At 37.9% G+C, this 19,627-nt stretch overlaps 1 pseudogene; it reads left to right on the forward strand.

Annotated features, from left to right (window-relative positions):
• Positions 1 to 16,808: 16,808 nt before the first annotated feature.
• Positions 16,809 to 17,696, forward strand: LOC149214423 (disease resistance-like protein DSC1; annotated as a pseudogene).
• The last annotated feature ends 1,931 nt before the right edge of the window (positions 17,697 to 19,627 follow it).

Consider the following 19,627-nt stretch of genomic DNA (forward strand, 5'->3'; position numbering starts at 1 on the left):
CTAGGTAAATTAAAGACAATAATTAATTGGCATATTCCAAGAATGTGTTTAAGGTAAGAAGTTTTCATGGTCTTGCAAGTTTGTATTGAAAGTTTTTAAAGAATGTCAATAGTTTGTGTGCACCCATTGTTGCCAAAATCAAGGAGAATAAGCAATCATTTAAATGGACTATAACAACTGATAGAAATTTTAAAATACTGAAGCAAAGGATAACTGAATAACTTGTATTAGCCTTACCAGATTTTAACAAATGTTTTCAAGTTTAGACAGATGCAAGTGGAGATCCTATTGGAATTGTCCTAAGTCAAGAAGGAAGGGAAATTGCATATTTCAGTGAAAATTAAAATGAAGCAAGGCAGGAGCATTCCTCTTATGATAAAGAGTTTTATGGTATAGTTCAAACTTGAAAAAAATGGAGGCATTATCATATGCCCAAAGAATTTATTTTTTATATTGATAACCATGCTTTACAGTTTATCAACAGTCAGGACAAATTGAATTAGAGGCATGCAAAATGGGTGGATTTCTTGTAAAATTTCACATTTTTCATCAAGCATACAAGTGGTAAACCAAATAATTTTGTTGACGCATTAAGTAGAATAAATTTGATTTTGCATGAGTTTCAAATCAGTGCTTTAGGATTTGATGAAATGAAGGAGATGTATAAGGAAGATGTTGATATTAAAGATGCATATGGTGCTTGTAAAAATACAGTTAGTGGTGATAGAACTCCATGGTTGAGATTTATGTTGCAGGAAGGATTGTTATTTGAAGATAACAGATTGTGCATACCCAAATGTTTTGTGAGAGAAAATTGTATCAGGGAAAAGCGTATCGGAGTATTATCAAGACATTTTGGGATAGATACAACTTTTTCTCAATTGAATGATTTTTATTTTTGGCCATGAATGCAAGCTGATGTGAAAAGGATTTTTGCAAAATGTAGGATCTGCCAGCATGTGGAGGGAAGAAGAAAAAATACAGTTTTATATCATCCATTACTGATTCCTCTTAGGCCATGGGATTCAGTGAGCATGGACTTTATATTGGGATTTCCAAGGACTCAAAGAGGTAATGTATCTATCTATGTTGTGGTTGATAGATTCTCTAAAATGGCACATTTTATACCTTATAGAAAAACTAGTGATGCCACCAATGTTTCCAATTTGTTCTTTAAAGAGTTCGTAAGGTTACATGGATTTCCTAGAACCATTGTATATGATAGAGACACAAGGCTTGTTGGTCATTTTTGGAGAAAATTATGGAGTAAGTTGGGTTCTAACCTTAATTTAATCTCAACCTATCACCCACAAACTACTGGGAAAACAAAATTTATGAATAGGAGCTTGGGAAACATACTAAGAATCTTGGTATGTGAAACTCCCAAACAATGGGATCAGGTTCTTGCTTAGGCTAAATTTGCATACAATAATACACCCAACATAAGTAGAGGTATGAGTCCCTTCCAGATATTTTACGGAATGCATCCAAGGGGAGTATATGAATTGAGGAATTTGGGAAAACAAGATATAAGAAGTGGAGAAGGTGAAGAATTTGCAGTGAGCATGAAAGAATTGCAAGAAAGAATTAAGCAACAACTACAAAAAAAGCAGCAGCAAATACAAACAAAGGCTTGATTTGAAGGGAATGCAACAGAACTTTCAGATTGGTGATTTAGTGATGGTATTTTTGAGGAAAGAAAGAGTTCCTAAAGGAAATTACAACAAGCTAAAACTCAAGAAGATCATACCTTGTAAAATTTTAAGGATTTTTTTCTCAAATGATTATGAAGTGGAGCTTCCAAGCAATGTTCGTATTTCCGCAATTTTTAATGTTTCTGATTTGTATTCCTTTCAGGGAACATGAAAAGTTCGAGATGATGAGTCTTCCAGAAAATTAGATCAAAATGTTGAATGTAAGTAGCAACTTCCCAAAGCAACTCCAAAGGAAATTTAAGGGCGTTTAGATTGAAACGTGGTGAAGAAAACTAGACGAAAATAGTACTTTCAGTGTTTGGTGAAGTGGAGAAATAAACCATTGGAGGATGCTACTTGGATGATTGTTGCAGAGATGTCTAGGCATTGCACGAATATTCAAGAGATTGTGGAGAATTTATTTCCCCAAGAGTCTGATACAAGAGCATCTTAATCTTGAAATTGGAAAAAAACAATTGAAATGTGGAAGGAAATAGATTCCTTTATTTTATTAGCAAATAATTTTTATTTAGTTTAAAGATAAGAAAGTTTGGATAGAAATTATGTTAGAAAAAAATAAGAAACCTTATTCACTTTTGTGGATATAGATGGAAGTAATTTTTTTATTAAGTTTAAAGAATAGACTAGATTTGTAGGAGGAAAATTCTGAAGAAAGATAAGACTTTTGGAGAAAAACAAGGAGTTTGGATTCCTTTTTAGAAAATTCGAACTCATCCAAATTTTATTAATTATAGAAGATGAATTAGATATATGATTATCTATGAATGCATGTACTCAGTTTTTGCAATTCAGAAGAAAAAATAAAAATATATGTCAGAAATTTGTTGGAGATTTTGTGAATTGAAAATGTAATTAAAAAACCAGAATTATTTAATGTTGATTGCACACTCCAACCATTAATATTTTTGCAGGTTAGATAGTATCTGGCATCACGAAGATTTGTTACTGCTAAATTGGGTGGAATCGCTCGTCATATGAACAAGAGAGAAATATATTTTACTTGTTTATCTGCGTCGACGTTTTCTCGTTTGTTATCATAATATTTTTTCTCTGTGGATCATTGAAATGCATTCATAACAATGGCTCTCACACTAGCTCCCGCCTTCACCTCCACCTCTACATCTACACAAAGAAATTACTGGTATGATGTTTTTTTAAATCATCGCGAGACAGATGTTAAAAATAATTTCACAAGCCATCTATACCACCGTTTTCTTTCATATGAAATGCACGCATTTCTCGACCAGCTAAAATTGCAATGTGAAGAAAATATAGACCACGTGGATATTTTTTCACCTGGATATGCCAAATCAATATGGTGTCTGGACGAGCTGGTCTTGATCTTGAAGTCGGGTGCAATTGTTATTCCAGTATTTTATAAAGTTAATCCCTCTAATTTACAATGGAAAGACAAGCCCAAAGACACTGATGGAGTGTATGCACAAGGCCTTGCAATTATCCACCAGATGGAGAATGATAATTGTATACTCACTCGAGGTTTCCGCGGTCGACGGGCAAGGTTAGAGTATATGCTCAAGCCCTAATATTTCTCCAGTGGATAGGAAGAGATAGAGTGTATGTGGAAGCCCTCCTAAAGATTAAAAATAAAGGGAGAACACCCAGGGAAATCTCGTTGCTGGGAGAAAAACATTGTATGAAGTTTCACATATAAGTGGGTTTGATTTGGATGTCTATAATTGGTTAGTAGTATTCTCTCATTATTTTTATTAGCTTAATTGTATTGATAAACAAAGATTTAAATAGTTATATTGTTCTAAGTTTTTTCCAATAACGAATCATGAAGGCGATCTCGTCGACAAGGTAGCGCGACAAGTGAAAAAAAGGGTTAGAAAAGAAGCATTGCATGTGGAAAAGCATCCAACTAGATTAGATGAAAAGTTGTTAGACTTTGAAACAACATTGTTATTAGAGAAACAACAAAACAAAGAGGGATCAAAACTTGTGGGCATTGTGGGTCCTGGTGGGGTGGGGAAAACCACCCTACCAAAATTATTCTTCAACATAAAGGGATCAGATTACGAGCAGTCCTAGTTTTTTTGATAGATGTCAGAGATGTTGCAGCTAGGAACCTCTTACAATCCTGCCAGATTAATATTTACAAATATTGCACTGGATCATATCAATCGATACATAACATAGATGAAGGTATACTGATGTTCAAAAATCTCTCCAACTCTTAGGCTTTAATAATATTGGATGACGTGAATGATGTGGACCGACTGGATGCATTATTTTCACCCGTCAAAGAAGTCCTTCCTTTTGGTAGTTTAAATTTCCTTACATATCACAATAACAATGTTCTTAGCATATTTGGAGGGTTAGAGTAGTCATCCATTTACATGATGACAGGCCTGAATCTTGAACATTGTGAACAAATTTATTACTTTCATGCCCTCGACCATCCTTATCCTACTGCTAGGTATGAGGAATTGGTTGAAGAGTTTTTAAATTTGTGCCAGGGATTTCCCTTGTCTCTCATAGTGATTGGATCGCTACTTTACATGAGAAGAATTGACATGAAGTATTGGGAAGCCCAGTTGCGTAAACTACACAATGTACTTCCACCGGATATAAAAAACAAGCTTAGAATTAGTTACGATAGTCTTGAGGAACATGAGAAGGATATATACTTAAACATCGCTTGTTTCTTCATAGGAATAAATAAGGATGCAATCATAAAATTATTGGATGGATTTGACTGGGAAGGATTGTTGGGCCTTAGGACTCTACAAAGAAAGTGTCTTGTAACACTCAATAGTGAAAATTGTATAAGAATGCATGATCACTGCCAAGACCTAGGGAGAGATTTGGTGGAGAAAGAACCTCGTGGATGTCCACGTCATCTTTGGTGCTCAAATGGAAACCTTTTTCGTAATGTGCCTACTCAATCCACGGTGATTGTTTGAAGCTCTAGACATTATGTTGTGTTCTCAAATTTGTAATTAGATAATTATGTCTTTCAGGTTGTGATTTCTTGAAATTTGCAAAGATTTCAATCTTGTTTCCAACAAATTTCCTGTAACAATTTAGGTGCAAGGAATTAGCATGGTTCAACAAAATTTGTTGAATTATTTCAAAGTACTACAGAGTTTACCAATTGTATCATTGATATGAGTGTTGGCATTATGATTCAGGTGTTGTCCTTGATGGCAACCCATTCAGGTGATAGATCACTATTCTTGATGATCAGCTCTCTATTTTTAAGAAGGACGCAGGCAATATGTTCAGAAAGTGCGTCCCCGCAGGTATACCATGCAGAACCCGCGTCCTGGGACGCAGGCCAGCCGTTCAGGGGGTGCGTCCACCCAGTGCACACATTTCAAGACAGAGAAAAGCACGTGGGGGTTTCTTGTGTGGTTTCTAGCCGACGGTTTTGTGTTTCTATGGTGTCGGCTCGTGGTATTGTTCCAGGTTTTGGGGAGGAGCTTGCCTATATAAAGCAAAGGAGTTCATTTGGATTAATCATGTTTTTGGTTGAACATCTTATGAGGGTAAGATCTGGTCTAGATCTAAACAAGGCGAATCTGATGGACCGAGATCTCTTCGGCTCTTGCTCGGATCTGTAGATCTGATTTTCTGGGTTACTTCTAAAGTCTTGAAATCATCTTTGCCCAGAGGGACGCAGGTGCAGTAAGGGTTCAGGTGCGTCCGGGACGCAGGAGCGAAGCGTTTCAGGTGCACCGGACGCAGGTGCAGGAAGGGTTCTGGTGCGCCGGGACGCAGGCAGTTCAATAGACTCAGTGCGAGGGACGCAGGCTAGCAGTTGAGCAGGGTGCGTCCGGGACGCAGGCTAGCAGTTAAGCAGGGTGCGTCCAGGGACTCAGGTCAGCAGTTGATCAGGGTGAGTCCAGGGACTCAGGCTAGCAGTTGAACAGGGTGAGTCCGGACTCAGGCTGGCAGTTGAGCAGGGTGCTTCCTTCTCTTAAAATCCTTGTTTATCATTGTTGTGTTCTGGGTTTTGGTCCTATTATTGTTGATCTGGTTACTACAGTTGATTGGGTGATTCTCTTACTCTTGATGATCAATTAATGCTTATGGATCCAGTTTGAAAATTTATGAAAAGTGGTCCTTGTATGAAAAAAAAAAGTAGGGGGTTGTAGCTCCCTTCCAGGAGAGACTGGAAAACGAGAGAGAGTTGTAGCTCTCTGCAGGTTGCAGCCTGCGTACTGGTAAAAGACTGCACCAGTACAAAATCATTGTAAAAGAATTTCTAAATTGAAAGAAGATAGAGACATATTGCAGCAGGTGGTTTTCTCCCACATTGGGTTTCCACCTTACATCTTGTGTTCTTTGGTGTGACTGTCTATTTTCTTTATTCATGCTCATTATTTTATGGTACTGATATGCAAGAATAATTCAAAAGATCAAATAAGGAAGATTTGTTAAATTGCTAGATAATACTGATTCACCCCCCCTCTCAGTATTATTTCCAACAATTGGTATCAGAGCAGGTCTTTCAGAAAAGCTTGATCGCTTGAAGGTAGATCGTTCATCATGAGCAACTACGAGAGAGAAGCATCAATCAGGCCACCGGTTTTTGATGGGACAAACTTCAATTATTGGAAGGTAAGAGTTACTGCATATCTTCAATCTCTTGGTACAGAAGTTTGGGACATTGTAGAAACAGGCTATGCTTTTCCTTCAGCTACTCCTACAGATCCAGCTGAGAAAAAGAAGTATGAAACAAATGCAAAAGCAGTCAGTACTCTATTAGGAAGTATATCCCAAACAGAATTCATGAAGGTAATGCACTTCAAATCAGCAAAAGAAATATGGGACAAAATGATCACAAGCTATGAAGGAGATGAACAGGTAAAACAAGCTAAACTTCAAACTCTCAGGATTCAATATGAGACTCTCAAGATGTATAATGATGAAAGTGTGGCTAATTATTTTCTTCGGGTAGATGAGATTGTTAATTGTATGAAAAATTTGGGTGAAGAAATAAAAGAGTCTATAGTAGTTCAAAAGATTCTAAGATCATTATCTCCCAAGTTTGAATCTAAAGTATCTGCAATAGAAGAAAAAGAAAATCTCCGTGTTCTCACTATGTCTCAGCTACATGGAATTCTAACTGCTTATGAAATGAGAAAGGGAGGTCCATCAGACAGAAGGGAGGCTGCTTTTAAGGCATCAGGCAAAGAAGATCACTATGAAGCAAGCCATGTTCCAGAAGAAGAGGAAGAAGAATCAAATTTTGTCAGAAATCTTCAAAGGGGTTCTGGAAGGTTCAGAGGTAAGCTACCTTTCAAATGCTTTGCTTGTGGAAGAGTAGGTCATTATGCTGCAAAATGTCCTTATAAGGATAAAGGAAAGGAACCAGCTAGATGGAACAAGAAACAAAGTGCAAATAAGAAAAGCTACTACACCCATGAAGATAGTGATGGCTTATCAAACAGTGATGAAGATGAACAAGGTAATAAATATAGGTTGTTAATGGCATTTGAAGATGATGATTATGAGGATGCTGTAGATGTGGATAACCTTTATGATGAAATTACTAGACTCAAGAGATGTATAGAAGAAAAGAACATGATCATTGATACTCTACAATTTCAAATTGATGAAAAGGAAAAACATCTTGAAAAATTAGAAGGTGAAATTGTTGGTCTTAGAAAAGAAATTGAGAAAACAAAAGCTATTAATCTCAAGTTTGTCAAAGGATCTGAAACTTTGGATGAGATTATCAGTGTGCAGCGGTCTCCACTAAATAAGACAGGTCTGGGCTATAATGGAGAAACTTCTCAAGCATCCACTTCAAAAAGTTATCTTGATGCAGCAAGAAGAAATGAGCAAAAGCACAATGAAGATCATCAGGTAAAGCAGGGACAAACTTCAAACAGAAACTATCAGGGGCAATCCAGCTTAAGGGTGAACAAAAGCCACAACCAGCCACAGGTAAAATCTTCCCAGTTTGGTTCAAGAATAGATGAAAATAGAAATTACAATCAGTTGGCTGGTAGATTCAATAACCGCAGAAGCTTCTTCAATGGACAATGCTTTTCTTGCCATAACTTTGGTCACAAAGCAGCTCAATGTGTTGCGTATAAAACAATCATGACTAGGGAAGCTCAAAAACAAAGAAGTATGACAGGGATTACAAAAAAGACCTATAACAGCTTTTCGGCTCTTGAAAATGAAGTTGAATGTTCTATTTGCAATAATTTTGGTCATGAAGACTTTGAATGCAGAAGCAGGTTTCAGGAAAGAAAAGAACAAGAGCGGAAAAAGGAACAAGCCTCAGGAACCAAAACATGGAGAATAAAGGAACCTCAAACAGAAAGATGTGGGATAGCATTTTATGCAGAAGGACAGGAAAATCTATGGTACATTGACAGTGGATGTTCGAAGCATATGACAGGTGATAAAGAAAAACTTGAGTCTTATTCTATTTTAGAAAAGGGAAAGAAAGTCTCTTTTGGAAATGATACTCCTGCAACTATAAAAGGAAAAGGTATTGCTCCTTTAAAAGAAGATGTTAAGGCTGGAAATGTTTTGTTTGTTGATGGATTGAAGCATAATCTACTAAGTGTCAGCCAGATGTGTGATCAAAGAACCGAGGTTATATTCAGATCAAATGGATGTCTTGTTCGTGATCTTGATACAGGTAAAACAGTTCTCAAAGGGAAAAGAACTCCAAATAATCTATACATATTTGAAGAAGGACAACAACAATGCTATCTAAGCAAGGATGAAGAGCACTGGTTATGGCATCGAAGGTTGGGACATCTAAGCTTCTCTCAAATAAGGAAAGCATGCAAATATCAGGCAGTTCGCGATCTTCCAGATATCAAAATTCCTGACAACACCATATGCAGATCATGTCAGTTTGGAAAACAAACCAGGACTAACTTTCCAGAGAAAGAAGGATCAGCTAGCATGCCTCTTGAGCTAGTACATACAGATGTATGTGGACCATTCAGGAAAAGAACACCTAGAGGAGAGGAATACTTGATATTATTTATTGACGATTTCTCCAGGTTTGTTTGGTTAGGACTTATGAAGCACAAAGATGAAGCATTCGAAAAATTCAAATCCTTCAAAGCCTTGGTTGAAAATGAATCAGGTCACAAAATTAAGTGCCTCAGATCCGACAGAGGTGGGGAATTTACTTCAAATGAATTTTTCGATTTCTGTGATGAACATGGGATAAGGAGAGAATTCTCTACAGCTAGAACTCCTCAGCAAAATGGAGTTGTTGAAAGAATGAACAGAACAATCCAACAAATGGCTCGTGCTATGCTTGATGAATCAGGAACTCCCGCAACTTTCTGGGGTGAAGCTGCACATGCTGCGGTTATTATTCTCAACAAGACAAATGTTCGGGTGAACAGCACTCAAACTCCTCATGAGCTCTGGAGTGGTAAAACTCCTTCAGTAAAGCATTTCAAAATCTTTGGGAGCAAATGCTATATCAAGAATACTGAGGAGCAGCTTGGCAAACTTGATCCTAGAGCAGATGAAGGCATTCTTCTTGGCTATTCTCCACATAGCAAAGCATACAAATGCTACAATAAAAGACTTGGCAGAATTGTTGATAGCATTGATGTAGTGGTTGATGAGAAGGGATACATTCCTAGGCAAATACATCGTGAAGACATCGAAGAAGATGAAAGCTACCCTCAAAGACAGAATGATGAAGAAGAAGAACCTCAAGAAGAATCTCAAGAAGAACCTCACGAAGACGCAGAAGAACGAACAAGAATAGAAGAAAAGACTCCATCCAGATATGTTCAGAAGAACCATCCAGAATCTCAGATCATGGGACAGAAAGAAGCAGGTATACAAACTAGAAGAACAGTTGCAGAAGCTTCAAGCTATTTGGCATTACTCTCCTCTACTGAACCACAAAATGTGAAAGAGGCATGCAAAGATGAATGTTGGGTGAAAGCAATGGATGAAGAACTTGAGCAAATCGAAAAGAACAACACTTGGGAGCTGGTTCCTAGACCAAAGGATAAGAATGTTATCGGAACAAAATGGGTCTTCAAAAATAAATTGAATGAAAATGGAGAAGTAATTAGAAACAAAGCCAGACTTGTTTGTAAAGGGTATGCACAGCAAGAAGGAATAGACTTTGAAGAAACTTTTGCTCCTGTTGCAAGACTTGAGGCCATCCGAATGTTCCTTGCTCTCTCAAGTTTTCAGAACTTCAAAGTATTTCAAATGGACGTAAAATCAGCCTTTCTGAATGGAGACTTGGAAGAAGAAGTGTACATTGAACAGCCAGATGGGTTCATTCTTGGAAATGATCCAAATCTTGTATGCCGATTGAAAAAGGCTCTCTATGGTCTCAAACAAGCCCCAAGGGCTTGGTACTACCGGTTGGACAAATATCTTCATCAACAAGGTTTTTCAAAAGGTTCAGCAGATAGCAATCTATATATAAAAGTTGAAAATGACAAATTGCTAATACTTGTTGTGTATGTAGATGACATTATTTTTGGCAGCAATGAAGAAGCTATGAGTCAAAGCTTTGCCTCAGTCATGCAGAAAGAATTTGAAATGTCCTTGCTAGGAGAACTGACATACTTCCTTGGTTTGCAAATCCAACAAAAGGAAGGAGGAATCCTTTTATCTCAAACCAAGTATCTCAAGCAGATTTTGAAGAAATATGGCATGGAAGATGCAAAACCAGTATGTACACCCATGGTCACAGGATGTAGTCTCAGTGCAAATGATGAATCGGCAGCAGTACATCAACCAACCTACAGATCTATGATTGGAAGTTTACTATATTTGACAGGTACCCGACCGGACATCATGCATGCAGTTGGAATAGTTGGAAGATTTCAGGCAAATCCGAAGGAAACTCATCTTCAGGCAGTGAAGAGAATTTTCAAATATCTTCAAGGGACTCAAAATTATGGCTTATGGTATCCTAGAGATACAGATCTCACTCTTCATGCTTATACAGATGCAGATTGGGCCGGAAGCGTGGATGACAGGAAAAGCACAAGTGGTGGTGCGTTCTTTATGGGTTCCAGACTGGTATCTTGGTTCAGCAAGAAACAGAGTTCAATTGCCTTGTCTACAGCTGAAGCAGAATATGTTGCTGCTGCATCTTGTTGCACCCAACTCCTTTGGATGATGCAGACTTTGCAGGATTATCAAATCACTTGTACACCTCCAATCCCTATCTTATGTGACAACACAAGTGCAATCAGCATCTCAAAGAATCCGGTTATGCATTCAAAGACCAAGCACATACCAATCAAGTACCATTTTCTCCGGGAACAAGTACTTGAACAGAAGGTCAAGTTGGAGTATGTTCCTTCTAAGGAACAAGTTGCTGATATTTTCACCAAACCGTTGCCCAGGGACACTTTTGAATACCTCAGGCAAAAGCTGGGGGTTGTTGATGCATCATCTTATTGTTGAACATCTTCTTATTGGTGGTATAGGCTCAGGGGGAGCACATAATGCATTGTTGGCATTATGGAGAAGGAGATCTTGGAAATAGCTGCAATATGTCTCTATCTCTTTCATGGTGGTACGTTGCTGCAGATCAGGTTCATAGGGGGAGCATGAGCGTAGGGGGAGCATACCCTTTGCCCTTGATGTCAAAGGGGGAGAATGAAGCTGAAGATCATGAGGTTGCCATCAAGTCCAAAGGGGGAGATTGTTGGCATTATGATTCAGGTGTTGTCCTTGATGGCAACCCATTCAGGTGATAGATCACTATTCTTGATGATCAGCTCTCTATTTTTAAGAAGGACGCAGGCAATATGTTTAGAAAGTGCGTCCCCGCAGGTATACCATGCAGAACCCGCGTCCAGGGACGCAGGCCAGCCGTTCAGGGGGTGCGTCCACCCAGTGCACACATTTCAAGACAGAGAAAAGCACGTGGGGGTTTCTTGTGTGGTTTCTAGCCGACGGTTTTGTGTTTCTATGGTGTCGGCTCGTGGTATTGTTCCAGGTTTTGGGGAGGAGCTTGCCTATATAAAGAAAAGGAGTTCATTTGGATTAATCATGTTTTTGGTTGAACATCTTATGAGGGTAAGATCTGGTCTAGATCTAAACAAGGCGAATCTGATGGACCGAGATCTCTTCGGCTCTTGCTCGGATCTGTAGATCTGATTTTCTGGGTTACTTCTAAAGTCTTGAAATCATCTTTGCCCAGAGGGACGCAGGTGCAGTAAGGGTTCAGGTGCGTCCGGGACGCAGGAGCGAAGCGTTTCAGGTGCGCCGGACGCAGGTGCAGGAAGGGTTCTGGTGCGCCGGGACGCAGGCAGTTCAATAGACTCAGTGCGAGGGACGCAGGCTAGCAGTTGAGCAGGGTGCGTCCGGGACGCAGGCTAGCAGTTGAGCAGGGTGCGTCCAGGGACTCAGGTCAGCAGTTGAGCAGGGTGAGTCCAGGGACTCAGGCTAGCAGTTGAACAGGGTGAGTCCGGACTCAGGCTGGCAGTTGAGCAGGGTGCTTCCTTCTCTTAAAATCCTTGTTTATCATTGTTGTGTTCTGGGTTTTGGTCCTATTATTGTTGATCTGGTTACTACAGTTGATTGGGTGATTCTCTTACACTTGATGATCAATTGATGCTTATGGATCCAGTTTGAAAATTTATGAAAAGTGGTCCTTGTATGAAAAAAAAAATAGGGGGTTGTAGCTCCCTTCCAGGAGAGACTGGAAAACGAGAGAGAGTTGTAGCTCTTTGCAGGTTGCAGCCTGCGTACTGGTAAAGGACTGCACCAGTACAAAATCATTGTAAAAGAATTTCTAAATTGAAAGAAGATAGAGACATATTGCAGCAGGTGGTTTTCTCCCACATTGGGTTTCCACCTTACATCTTGTGTTCTTTGGTGTGACTGTCTATTTTCTTTATTCATGCTCATTATTTTATGGTACTGATATGCAAGAATAATTCAAAAGATCAAATAAGGAAGATTTGTTAAATTGCTAGATAATACTGATTCACCCCCCCTCTCAGTATTATTTCCAACAATGAGCACATTGCAGCGACTGAGAAGTCCAGATAATTGTTTTGAAAGCTTATTCAAGGTGATGAGATATACAAAAATTTTATGTCCTTGCTGTGAGAAAACAAGATATAAGAAGTGGAGAAGGTGAAGAATTTGCAGTGAGCATGAAAGAATTGCAAGAAAGAATTAAGCAACAACTACAAAAAAAGCAGCAGCAAATACAAACAAAGGCTTGATTTGAAGAGAACGCAACAGAACTTTCAGATTGGTGATTTAGTGATGGTATTTTTGAGGAAAGAAAGAGTTCCTAAAGGAAATTACAACAAGATAAAACTCAAGAAGATCAGACCTTGTAAAATTTTAAGGATTTTTTTCTCAAATGATTATGAAGTGGAGCTTCCAAGCAATGTTCGTATTTCCCCAATTTTTAATGTTTCTGATTTGTATTCCTTTCAGGGAACATGAAAAGTTCTAGATGATGAGTCTTCCAGAAAAGTAGATCAAAATGTTGAATGGAAGTAGCAACTTCCCAAAGCAACTCCAAAGGAAATTTAAGGGCGTTTAGATTGAAACGTGGTGAAGAAAACTAGAGGAAAATAGTACTTTCAGTGTTTGGTGAAGTGGAGAAATAAACCATTGGAGGATGCTACTTCGATGATCGTTGCAGAGATGTCCAGGCATTGCACGAATATTCAAGAGATTCTGGAGAATTTATTTCCCCAAGAGTCTGATACAAGAGCATCTTAATCTTGAAATTGGAAAAAAACAATTGAAATGTGGGAGGAAATAGATTCCTTTATTTTATTAGCAAATAATTTTTATTTAGTTTAAAGATAAGAAAGTTTGGATAGAAATTATGTTAGAAAAAAATAAGAAACCTTATTCACTTTTGTGGATATAAATGGAAGTAATTTTTTAATTAAGTTTAAAGAATAGACTAGATTTGTAGGAGGAAAAATCTGAAGAAAGATAAGACTTTTGGAGAAAAACAAGGAGTTTGGATTCCTTTTTAGAAAATTCCAACTCATCCAAATTTTATTAATTATAGAAGATGAATTAGATATATGATTATCTATGAATGCATGTACTCAGTTTTTGCAATTCAGAAGAAAAAATAAAAATATATGTCAGAAATTTGTTGGAGATTTTGTGAATTGAAAATGTAATTAAAAAACAAGAATTATCTAATGTTGATTGCACACTCCAACCATTAATATTTTTGCAGGTTAGATAGTATCTGGCATCACGAAGATTTGTTACTGCTAAATTGGGTGGAATCACTCGTCATATGAACAAGAGAGAAATATATTTTACTTGTTTATCTGCGTCGATGTTTTCTCGTTTGTTATCATAATATTTTTTCTCTTTGGATCATTGAAATGCATTCATAACAATGGCTCTCACACTAGCTCCCGCCTCCACCTCCACCTCTACATCTACACAAAGAAATTACTGGTATGATGTTTTTTTAAATCATCGCGAGACAGATGTTAAAAATAATTTCACAAGCCATCTATACCACTGTATTCTTTCATATGAAATGCACGCATTTCTCGACCAGCTGAAATTGCAACGTGAAGAAAATATAGACCATGTGGATATTTTTTCACCTGGATATGCCAAATCAATATGGTGTCTGGACGAGCTGGTCTTGATCTTGAAGTCGGGTGCAATTGTTATTCTGGTATTTTACAAAGTTAATCCCTCTAATTTACGATGGAAAGACAAGCCCAAAGACACTGATGGAGTGTATGCGCAAGGCCTTGCAATTATCCACCAGATGGAGAATGATAATTGTATACTCACTCCTTGAGGTTTCCGCGGTCGACGGGCAAGGTTAGAGTATATGCTCAAGCCCTAATATTTCTCCAGTGGATAGGAAGAGATAGAGTGTATGTGGAAGCCCTCCTAAATATTAAAAATAAAGGGAGAACACCCAGGGAAATCTCGTTGCTGGGAGAAAAACATTGTATGAAGTTTCACATATAAGTGGGTTTGATTTGGATGTCTATAATTGGTTAGTAGTATTCTCTCATTATTTTTATTAGCTTAATTGTATTGATAAACAAAGATTTAAATAGTTATATTGTTCTAAGTTTTTTCCAATAACGAATCATGAAGGCGATCTCGTCGACAAGGTAGCGCGACAAGTGAAAAAAAGGGTTAGAAAAAAAGCATTGCATGTGGAAAAGCATCCAACTAGATTAGAGGAAAAGTTGTTAGACTTTGAAACAACATTGTTATTAGAGAAACAACAAAACAAAGCGGGATCAAAACTTGTGGGCATTGTGGGTCCTGGTGGGGTGGGGAAAACCACCCTACCAAAATTATTCTTCAACATAAAGGGATTAGATTACGAGCGGTCCTAGTTTTTTTGCCAGATGTCAGAGTTTTTGCAGCTAGGAACCTCTTACAATCTTGCCAGAGTAATATTTACAAATATTGCACTGGATCATATCAATCGATACATAACATAGATGAAGGTATACTGATGTTCAAAAATCTCTCCAACTCTTAGGCTTTAATAATATTGGATGACGTGAATGATGTGGACCGACTGGATGCATTATTTTCACCCGTCAAAGAGTCCTTCCTTTTGGTAGTTTAATTTTCCTTACATATCACAATAACGATGTTCTTAGAATATTTGGAAGGTTAGAGTAGTCATCCATTTACATGATGACAGGCCTGAATCTTGAACATTGTGAACAAATTTTTTACTTTCATGCCCTCGACCATCCTTATCCTACTGCTAGGTATGAGGAATTGGTTGAAGAGTTTTTAAATGTGTGCCCGGGATTTCCCTTGTCTCTCATAGTGATTGGATTGCTACTTTACATGAGAAGCATTGACATGAAGTATTGGGAAGCCCAGTTGTGTAAACTACACAATGTACTTCCACCGGATATAAAAAACAAGCTTAGAATTAGTTACGACAGTCTTGAGGAACATGAGAAGGATATATACTTAAATATTGCTTGTTTCTTCATAGGAATAAATAAGGATGCAATCATAAAATTATTGGATGGATTTGACTGGGAAGGATTGTTGGGCCTTAGGACTCTACAAAGAAAGTGTCTTGTAACACTCAATAGTGAAAATTGTATAAGAATGCATGATCACTGCCAAGACCTAGGGAGAGATTTGGTGGAGAAAGAACCTCGTGGATGTCCATGTCATCTTTGGTGCTCAAATGGAAACCTTTTTCGTAATGTGCCTACTCAATCCACGGTGATTGTTTGAAGCTCTAGACATTATGTTGTGTTCTCAAATTTGTAATTAGATAATTATGTCTTTCAGGTTGTGATTTCTTGAAATTTGCAAAGATTTCAATCTTGTTTCCAACAAATTTCCTGTAACAATTTAGGTGCAAGGAATTAGCATGGTTCAACAAAATTTGTTGAATTATTTCAAAGTACTACAGATTTTACCAATTGTATCATTGATATGAGCACATTGCAGCTACTGAGAAGTCCAGATAATTGTTTTGAAAGCTTATTCAAGGTGATGAGATATACAAAATTTTTATGTCCTTGCTGTGAGATATATGAATCGCCCTAACTTCGTGGACTTCAATATAGTATTCAAACTGCTCTCTATCTTCATTGATTTAATTAAAGAAACTAAGAGTCTTAGAACTAGTAGAATTGGGAGGTCGTTTTCGACAGTGTTCCTTCCCTCCACAACTGATTCTAACCTTGGGAGCTTTGTGGAACACTGAAAGCAACATACTGTAAATTTTTCTTCCAATTTAATAAAAAATATTTTCACCCAGGAGGTAGTGGTATAGTTTCTAAATAATCATATTAAAATTTTCTTCATGTAATGTAGATGCCACTCCATTTGAGGGAGTTGAATATTCATGTTGACCTTTCACAGTTACGGAAGTCCATAGGGCAGTTGAAATACCTGGAAGATATTGAGCTACACAACTTCAAAGGAACATTGACAGAAGAGTTCTGTCATCTCTGCTCATTGAAGCACTTGAGACTTACAACAGGTATGAAGTGGTTGTCAGACTCTTTGGGGAACTTTAAAAATCTCCAACATATTCACTTGTCTGGGTGCAAGGATTTGGAAATGTTTCTGCCTTCCCTTGGAAATTTAACTAAGATCCTACATGTTAAAATGGCGGGATGTGTGAAGTTGAGGATGTTGTTAGACTCCTTCATGAAACTGATTCAACTTAAACATATCGATTTGAGTGGCTGCTACAACTTGACCCTCTCTGACGAGACACTTGGGAATATTAGTAAGCTTGAAAAGTTAAATTTTTCGAGGTGTCACAGAATTGAAGTATTGCCTCCCCAAGTCGCACATTAGATGTCCCTGGAAGTACTAATTCTGGAAAATACAAAGTTAAAAGATTTTCCTAGTGGCATTGGAGACTTGAGGAATTTGGAAATTTTGTCTCTATATGGCCCTTAGCTGGAAATCTCACCGCATTCATTCGGTAAACTCATGAACTTAAAGAGATTGGCTATCTACATTGGAAAATTGAAATATTTTCCTGACTTGGTTGGCGAGTTGAAACAATTGACATACTTTTCACTAGCTTCTTCTCTGATTTGTGGTGTCATTTTCTAGTGTCGAAAATGTGCTAGGAGGTCATAGATGGTTGGACCTTCTATTGGCAACTACATGCCTAGAGTTAGATGGTTAGATGTGTAGAAGATGAAAATAACTAAAATATAATTTGGTGAAGGTGGTTTTCCAATCCTCTAATATCTCGATCTCAACCGTTGTGATGATCTTGTGGAGGTTGGAACATTTCTGAAAACACTAATATGGTTACACTCAAGGGATTGTTGTGCATTAAAGAAAATAACGAGGCTTTGTGGCCTTTCAAAGCTTAAATATATGTTCATGGAAGGATGCAAATCAATAGAAGAGTTACCAGGTTTGGCTGAGCTTAACAATCTTGAATATTTGAATTTATGGGAATGTCCGCTTAGTGTAGTAGTGCCATGTAACACACCCAACCCACTCACTCCCAGTAGGAGGAGTAGTCACTATGCAAGTCCATCTTACACAGTATAGTTGTGGGAAAGGGACCTTAAAATTTTGACCATACCCTCTCTCTCTCTCTCTCTCTCTCTCTCTCTCTCTCTCTCTCTCTCTATATATATATATATATATATATATATATATATATATATATATATATTGAAACTCAGAGTACGTATACCCCTTCTTTACCCCATTTATTACTTCCATGTGGATGCCGCCATAGGCTCACCTGATAGATCCGATGCATAGATAGTCAGGCTACCCTACATGTTCCCATATGTTCGTCTAAACCCCGAAATCCATCCTGGTTGAAGTCGGTCCAACCACACGCTTGTCGTAACCTTTACTAGATGGAGCGACCCCCAACTTCTAACCTAGTCAGAGTCAGCCCTACTGATGAGCCTCACTATTGCAAAAATAATGTTGCAACTCCTAGGGTTACCGGATTTACTTTATCAACCTAGGGTTTCATACAAACTTGGAGGTGACATTGGTATATACACAACAGATGAACCATTCTGCTCATGTCACTTCTCAACTGGGGCACTTGACCATTAGGGTTCCAGACCATTCCTCTATTGGACTAAAGGGAGTCTGACTACTGACAGTGGAATGTAAAACTAGTTCTAGTGCAGGAAAAGTAAATGCTTGTCAATTCAGGAAATGAAAGCTACTAACTTGTAAATGCTATGATATAAATCATCTAGCTATGAAATGACACAAATCGCTTGCAGGAAGGAAACTATGCTAACCTTGCACTTGATCATCTAGCTACCAGAACTGCTTGAAAATAGGAAGTTATTCTATCATTTCAAAATCCAAACATGCATGCATTAATTATCTCATTCACACTTGCAGAATAGATAAAAGTCCTAATTGCTAAATTCAGAAATATAAAAGCTAATGTTATTTGATATTGCAGGAGGGAAAGGAATGAAAAGGCTGGTCTAGGTGGCACTTTTGGTCATGGAGTCCAATTTGAGGGGTTAACCTACTCCTACACTAGGCTATACTACCATTTTAGGTGAAAATGGGGTCAAAACAAAAAGCTACAGGTTTGCTACAGAAAATTGCTACAAGATGTCCTGAACTGCTACAGGATGTCCTATACTGCTACAGGAAGTTGGCTGAGAGGTTTTGAAGGACAATAATGGTGAGATGAAGTGTTGGAAAGGTGCATGAAAATTTTGTAAGGTGTAGGGGAGGTGAACATCACCCAAGGCCAAGCCTAGCACTCCAAGAAGGCTGGATTTTCATAAGATAACTTACTCATGGTGGATGGAAAACATAGGTTCACAATATGGCTGGTATGCATCAACATAAGGTGGAGGATACCTAGGTGGAATTGGTTGGAGGTGTCCCTTCATGAAGATAAATAATCCTTCCAATAAAACTTGTCTCTCTTTTCATTTACAAATTATTACATGTCAACATGGAAAAGATGAGTTGAATTTAGAAAGTCTGATCTAACTATTGTTAAAGACTAGATCTGTGGAATAGACTACCTTCTAAGCTACAACAATCTTAAGAAGCAAACTAACAACTGCAAATATTTCCAAGGAATCATAAACAATTATCTAGCTAAGAATGAAACTTAACCTAGGCAATGAATAAAGGACAAACTCTATTTTTGGGTTGTGAGAGTGGGGTCCCCTAATCATGATCCCATAAGGGAGATGGGATAGGGGTCACTGTCACAAGATTTTCTGGTATATTTTCCTTCACTAGACTGCAACACTAATCTACTCTTTAAGCTAATGAAAGCATGGATAAGCAACAACTTAATCAACTTTCTAAGCTAAAAAGAAACAGAAATAAACTTTAGCAGTAAATCAACATTCTAAGATAAGAATACAAATACAAAGGAGAGGAACTTCTGCTGCTAGGGTTGGGCCCTAACCCAAGAGCTTCAGCCCTCTGAGTCAACTCAGTGTTGGATCAAAACAAAATTTCTCATTATC

This window comes from Pinus tabuliformis, chromosome 1_1 (assembly GCF_031772625.1).
Source record: "Pinus tabuliformis cultivar Carrire ecotype Pingquan chromosome 1_1, CPIR1, whole genome shotgun sequence".
NCBI lineage: Eukaryota > Viridiplantae > Streptophyta > Pinopsida > Pinales > Pinaceae > Pinus > Pinus tabuliformis.